Source organism: Choloepus didactylus, chromosome X (genome assembly GCF_015220235.1).
Source record: "Choloepus didactylus isolate mChoDid1 chromosome X, mChoDid1.pri, whole genome shotgun sequence".
Classification (NCBI taxonomy): Eukaryota; Metazoa; Chordata; class Mammalia; order Pilosa; family Megalonychidae; genus Choloepus; species Choloepus didactylus.
The window spans coordinates 183,539,553-183,546,814 of record NC_051334.1 but is presented as its reverse complement, the minus strand read 5'-3'; positions in this window follow the sequence as shown (position 1 = coordinate 183,546,814).

The following is a 7,262-nucleotide window of genomic DNA, read 5'->3' as shown; positions in this document are numbered from 1 at the left end:
ATATTCCATTATATCAGCAGATTTTGTATAATAAGAAACACAAACTCATGGCTCTTCTACCCTTCCATTCAATTATGAATACACTAAAAATAGCAGTACCAATATTATGGCATTTCCCCCAAGGGCTACTTCAGCTATTATTTTTTTATGACATATATAGGCTTAAAGTATTTCCCAATACATATTCAATAATAGAATTACAAAAAGTGAAGTTGGGAAAATAATTCTCACATGAAAACCTATTGAAATTATCAGGCAAAGTATTCATGAAAAGTGCAAATTCAATTTTATTCATTATGCTTCAAAAGACATAGTGTAGTTAATGGTTTTATTCTGCATAACATTTCACCATAAGGCATCCAGAGAAAGTTCTTAATGAATTCTGTTTCTCACCTGTTTTTAATAAAATGATGAAGAGTAGTCAATGAAAACTCATCTTTTCCCCCATCCCCCTGAGCAAAGGCCCCATTTCTTTTTCCACGCTTGGTAATAAAATGTAGCTGCAACTGTGCATTTTTCTAAAGGTCTTAAGAGAGAGAGGAAATCTGAAACAGCATTTACAATCTTATGTGGGATCTTCAGCATTCTCACTGGAAGTGTATCAGAAATGTGAAGGGAAACACCTTGCAGTGTTAGACTAGACAGCTTGAAATTGTGCTTTTCTAACAACTGTTCAGGTGATGCGGCTGCTGCTGGTCCGCGGACCACACTTTGAGTACCACGGATGCATACAATAATATTTCCCCAAGTCATATATTCAATAAGAAGAGAAGCAGAAAACGTTAACAATACCAAGTCTTCTCAAAACCAGGCTTCTAACTAGGATATTGCAGTACTCTCTTCCAAACTGCTGCTGTCTTACTAATAAAATGGCTTTACACGCAGCCCTGAATTTTACATGGGCTAGAAACTAATTCACTAAGTAACATATAGTTGAAATAAAAGTATTTTGAAATTCACCTACCTAGTATATAAAGTCACATTATATTAAGAAGAAATATGATGTATAAAGCTAAGTACAGAGTCATGACCCCAGTTCTTTACTGACGAAATCTATTTCGTGGTGTATAGGTTTGTGCAAACAAAAGTCATGCATGAAATCATAACAGCCAAAAGTCACAAAATTTATATCACTTCATTGGTGCCTGAATGGACATGTGGTAGATCAGTCAGAATATAATAGGCAATTTTCCAGTCATATCCCATTGCCCCTCCTAACCCAAACAATGTAATATCAGAAAGCACTATACATTAGAGAATTTAATAAAAGACATGCCATTCTGGGAAGCCATACTATGGTTATTATACAACTACAGTGTTCTCAACAGGAGAGTCTGGTGAGAGTAAGACAATATCATATCTTCAGGCAGCAATATTAAAAGAAACACCGAGCCATAGAATGGCAATAGATAGTTTGCAACGTCTATAACTGACATAGCTCTTGTATCCAGTATATGCAAAGAATGCCTGATATTAATCATAAAATGACAAACAATCCAATAGAAAAATGATCAGGAGTCTTGAGAAGGCTCATTACAAAAGAGGATATTCAAATGACCAAAAACATATTGAAAGGCATTCAACCTCTTTAGGAGTTATTACTACAAACCCACCTGAATGGCTCAAATTTAAAAACCTGACAATGCCAAGTGTTGTTAAGGGTGTGGAGTAAAATCAAACTTCGTGAACTGCTAGAGGGAATGTTACAACCACATGGCAATATCCGCTAAAGTTAAAAATATGACCCTGTAATTCCACCCCTAAGTAGATTCCCAATAAAAATGCATGAATGCTTGTTTCGAGACATATATAGGAATTTCTGTAGTAGCATTGTTCACAATGTCCCAAACTGGAAAAAAGTCAAATGTCCATCATCAGTAGAATGGAGACATATATTGTGGTTTAGTCATATAAGGGAATAATTTACAGCAATGAAAATTAGTGTACTGCTTCATTCAAAAATATGGTGATTCTCCAAATCATAATGTTGAGTGAAAAGAAGTTAAGAACCATATTGGATATATGTTTGATTCCATTTACCATAAAGCTAAAAGGCAGAAAAAAATAGAGTGGAAAATGTTTATCTTTGGGGAGGAGAGAGGGAGTAGTAATTAGGAGAGGATTCAAAGGGCTTCTGGGGTTCCGACAAAATTCTGTATCTTAACCTGGGTATGGTTAAACTCATTTGTTCATGCTGTGATAATTTATTGAGATGTGCAATTATGATTTGTGCATTTTCCCACCTGTATTTTATACTTTATAAGTAATTTTAAACAAAAAGCATCGGTTAAAAATAGCTATTGAGTACTTACCATGTGCTGGGCATTGGGTAGCCTAAAAGGAATTCATTCCTGACCTTGTGGTATTTTAAGTGTAAAGAAGTCATGCCCAAAATAAACATAACTAAATAAATATACAGTTCTAGCCAATAAAGTGTTATGATGGATGAGCACAGGGTACAATGAGAGAAATAGAAATATATATTTTTTTAAAAATGCCTTTAATAAAACCAGTGTAATATTCCAATGCTGTTGAATTATTACAAACAAGGCAGTGGTTGAGGTGCAAGTACAAAGTATGCTGGAAGTTACTTTATGAAGACCCATTATGCCCAGGCTCCTTGAGGAATCAAGAGATCAATTACCTGTTATGAAGGTATGATGAGAAGCTGTAAAATGTGTATGAAGTGCTCCATCTTATCACAACTGTGCAAGGCCTACCAAAATACTGTTTATACCTGCACTTCTCATAAATTAATGTTCATATGAATCACCTGGGGATCTTATTAAAATGCAGATTCTGGACTCAGTGGATATGTGGTGGGCCTGAGATTCTGCATTTCTGCCAGACTCCCCAGGGGTCCTCATGGTGCTGCTTTACAGACCACACTTTCAGAAGTGAGGCTCTATCTGGCAACAAGCCAATATATTTAGTCAAACTACTATTCATTTCACTAGGAAATACCAAAATCCCTAAAGAATTTGTTCAATTGATTGCTTATTTGAAGCTTTAACTTATCAGCCAAATAAATTTTTAAGTTTGAAATTCTTAATGCTTATATTTGTTTGCTTATTTAATGTCTACTTTATTTAAAAAAGATTTGAGGCAAATTCCAATCAGTTAAAATGACTCATGTAGACATCATAAAAACATTTAAATTATTCCTAAGAAAATGTAATATATTGTCAGATGGCTGCATGTTGGACTACACAAATATGACTTTTTCTCCATTTTTTATTGGGGTTTAATTGACATATAATATACTGAACATATGCAAAGTGTAAAATTTGATGAGATTTAACATACGTATCTATTCATGAAACCTTATTACAGATAATGAACATAAACTATCACCCCCAAAATTTCCTCATGCCTCTCTCCCACCACTCCCCACCCCCACCCCCAGGCAACCATTTATCTGCTTTATGTCATTATAGTTATTTTGTATTTTAAAAAGTTTATATAAGTGGAATCATACAGTAGCTACTCTTTTGTTTATGTCTGGCTTCTTTCCCTCAACACTAATATGTTATAACTTACGCTGCTGCGTGTATCAAGAGTTCATTTCTTTTCATTGCTAAATATATTCCATATTAGGGCTATACCCATATTTGTTTATTTGTTCACTTCTTAAAAGACATTTGGGTTGATTCTAGCTTTTGGCTACTGCAAATAAAGCTCCTATAAACATGTAAAAGTCTTTGCATGGACATATGTTTTATCTTTTTCATTGGCATATGCCTAGGAGAAAGAATGGCTGGGTCAAACTGTAAGTGTACATTTAACTTTTTGAGACAACCAAGTTGTCTTCAAAACTAGTCGTACTATTTTACATTTCCATTAGCTTTAGTTTCAGGTTCTCCGCATTCTTGCCAATATTTGCTATGGTAAGTCATTGTAATTTTAGACATGCTAATAGGTGGGTAGTAGAATCTTATTCTGGCTTTAATTTGCATTTCCCTAATGACTAATGGTGTTGAACACCTTTTAATGTGATTATTCACCATCAATAATTTTTGAAGTTTTAGCTCAAATAGTTTGCCCATATAAAAATGGCTTTTTGTTTTCTTATCAAGATTTTTAATGCAAATTTATGGAGGTATATTCACACACCATATAATCCATCCAAAGTATACAATCAGTGGCTCACAGAATTATCATATAGTTGTGAATCCATCGCCACAATTAATTTTAGAACATTTTCACTACTCCAAAATAAAGAAAAATTAAAAAGGACACCCAAAACATCCCATATCCCCAATCTCCCCCCTATTATTTATATATATTTTTGTCTTTATTATCATCTTCCCATACACTGGATAAAGGGAGTGTAAGTCACAAGGTTTTCAAAATCACATGGTCACATGATAAAAGCTATACAGTTATACAATCATCATCAAGAATCAATCTACTGCATTACAGTTCAACAGATTCAAGTATTACCGTCTAGCTATTCCTTTTTTTTAATTTTTATTTTGAAATAAATTCAAACTTACAGTAACAGTTGCAAAAATAATACAAACCCCATACACAGAACTCCAGCATACCCCAACCCCCCTCCCCTGACACCCTGATCTACCAACTTTAATATTTTGTCACTTTACCATTTCTTTCTTTCCCTCCCTCCCTCCCTCCGTCCCTCCCTGCCTATCATCCATCATCTATTGCTCTGTCTTCTGAACATATGAGAGCAAGTTGCACACATTCTTGAACAAATAATATAATTCACATATACATTTCCTATGAACAAGAATATTCATTTATGTAATCACATTAAGTGTAGTTAAGAAGTTCAAGAAATTTAACATTGATATAAAGCTTACATTCTATATTTCATTTTTTTCTTATGTCCCAATTGTGTCATTTTGAGCCTTTTCTCCTCTATTCTTAGATCTCATCCAGGATCATCTATGGCATTTAATTGTCATTATCTATTTAGACATTTTTTTCAATTGTGGAAAAATATATACAGCATAAATCTTCCCATTCCAACCCATCCCAAGTATTCCATTTAGTGGGATTAATCACATTTAGAATGTTGCAATACCATCACCTTCCCACCATCCATTACCAGAAATTTCCCTTCACCCCAAACAGAAACCCTACACTCATTTCTTAACTCCCCATTGCCCCTTCCCCCACTTCTTGTAACCCATACTCTACTTTTCATCTCTATGATCATATTCTCTGATACTTTCTTTGTGTTTACCATGGGGCTTAAATTTAACATCTTAAGTCTGTAACAATCTTCTCTTCTTTGATACCCACTTAACTTCAATAGGACACAAACTATGTTCCTATATTCTTCCATTCCCCCACCTTTATGTAGTTCTTGTCAAAAATTACATATTTTACATTGAGTCCAAAACCACTGATTTATCACTACACTTTATGTATTTTAGATCCTGTAGGAAGTAAATAGTGGAGTTACAAATCAAAAATACAGTAGTACTGGTATTTATGTTTACCATGTGATCTTTACTGGAAATCTTTATTTCTTCATGCGGTGTCAGTAAATTGTTTAGTGTCCCTTCCTTTTATCCTGCACAATTCCCTTTAGCATTTCTTATAGGACTGATCTACTGGTGATGAAGTCCCTCAGCTTTTGATTATCCAGGAATCTTTTCATCTCCCCCTCATTTTTAACCTCCAGTTGTTTGTGAATTTTCTGAGTCTCTGATGATTATTGACTTCTATTTGTTTTCCATTGTAGTCACAGAATGTGCTCTGAATAATTTCGATTTTTTTAAATTTATTGAGGCTTGTTTTATGTCCCAGCCTATGGTCTATTCTGGAGAAAGTTCCATGATCACTAGAGAAGAATGTGTATCCTGGTGATTTGGGATGTAATGTTCCATATATGTCTGTTAAATTTCTCTATATCTCTCTCTCCTTTCTTTGTTTCTCTGTCGGTAGGGATCCCTTTAGTATCTGAAGTAGGGCAGGTCTTTCATTAGCAAAATCTCTCAGCATTTGTTTGTCTGTGAAAAATTTAAGCTCTCCCTCAAATTTGAAGGAGAGCTTTGCTGGATAAAGTATTCTTGGTTGGAAATTTTTCTCTCTCAGAATTTTAAATATGTCATGCCACTGCCTTCTCACCTCCATGATGCCACTGAGTAGTCACAACTTAGTCTTATGTTGTTTCCTTTGTGTGTGGTGAATTGCTTTTCTCTTGCTGCTTTCAGAACTTGCTCCTTCTCTTCAGTATTTGACAGTCTGATCAGAATATGTCTTGGAGTGGGTTTAATTTGGATTTATTCTATTTGGAGTTCACTGGGCATTTATGCTTTGTGTATTTATATTGCGTAGAAGGTTTGGGAAGTTTTCCCCAACAATTTCTTTGAATACTCTTTCTAGACCTTTACCCTTCTCTTCCCCTTCTCGGATACCAATAATTCTTATATTTGGACGTTTCATTTTATCTATCATATCCCTGACATCCATTTTGATTTTTTCGATTTTTTTCCCCATTCTTTCTTTTGTTCTTTCATTTTCCATTCTGTGGTTGTTGAGGTTGCTGAGTCATTGTTCAGCTTCCTCTAGTCTTGTACTATGAGTATCCAGAATCTTTTTAGTTTGATCAACAGTTTCTTTTATTTCCATAAGATCATCTATTTTTTTATTTACTCTTGCAATTTCTTCTTTGTGCTCTTCTAGGGTCTTCTTCATGTCCTTTAGATCCTGTGCCATGCTCTCATTTTTTGTCTTTAGTTCTTTGATTAATTGCTCCAAGTACTGTGTCTCCTCTGATCTTTTGATCTGGGTGTTGGGGTTTGGGTTATCCATATCATCTGTTTTATCAATATGCTTTAAAATTTTCTGTTGTTTTTGGGTTCTTGGCATTTGCTTTACTTGATAGGGTTCTTTTATGATATGAAGGATTGTTCAGACACCAATCTCTAATTTTTCAGATCTACAGCTTGGTGGCGTACACTTTCTCTAACTAACCAGCAGATGGCATCCACGAGTCACCTATTCCCCTCAAGTCAGTTCTCCCCAACTTTGTCTTTGTGCTGTGTGGGGGTCTGATTCTTGTGGGGTCCAATTGGTGCACCAAGTTTGGGTGTGTTGTTGGTGCTGTCTTCCCTGAATGTGGGGTGTGTGTCTGAGTGGTTAGGGAGGCAGGGCTGCTTTAATAATCAAACCTCCCAGGTGTTCCTGGAGATTTAATGCTGTTGCAAGAGTCTAAACCTTCATTTCAGTCTTGCCACAGATTGTCTCTGCCACTGACCCACAAGTCCTTGGTATTGGCGTAGGGTCCC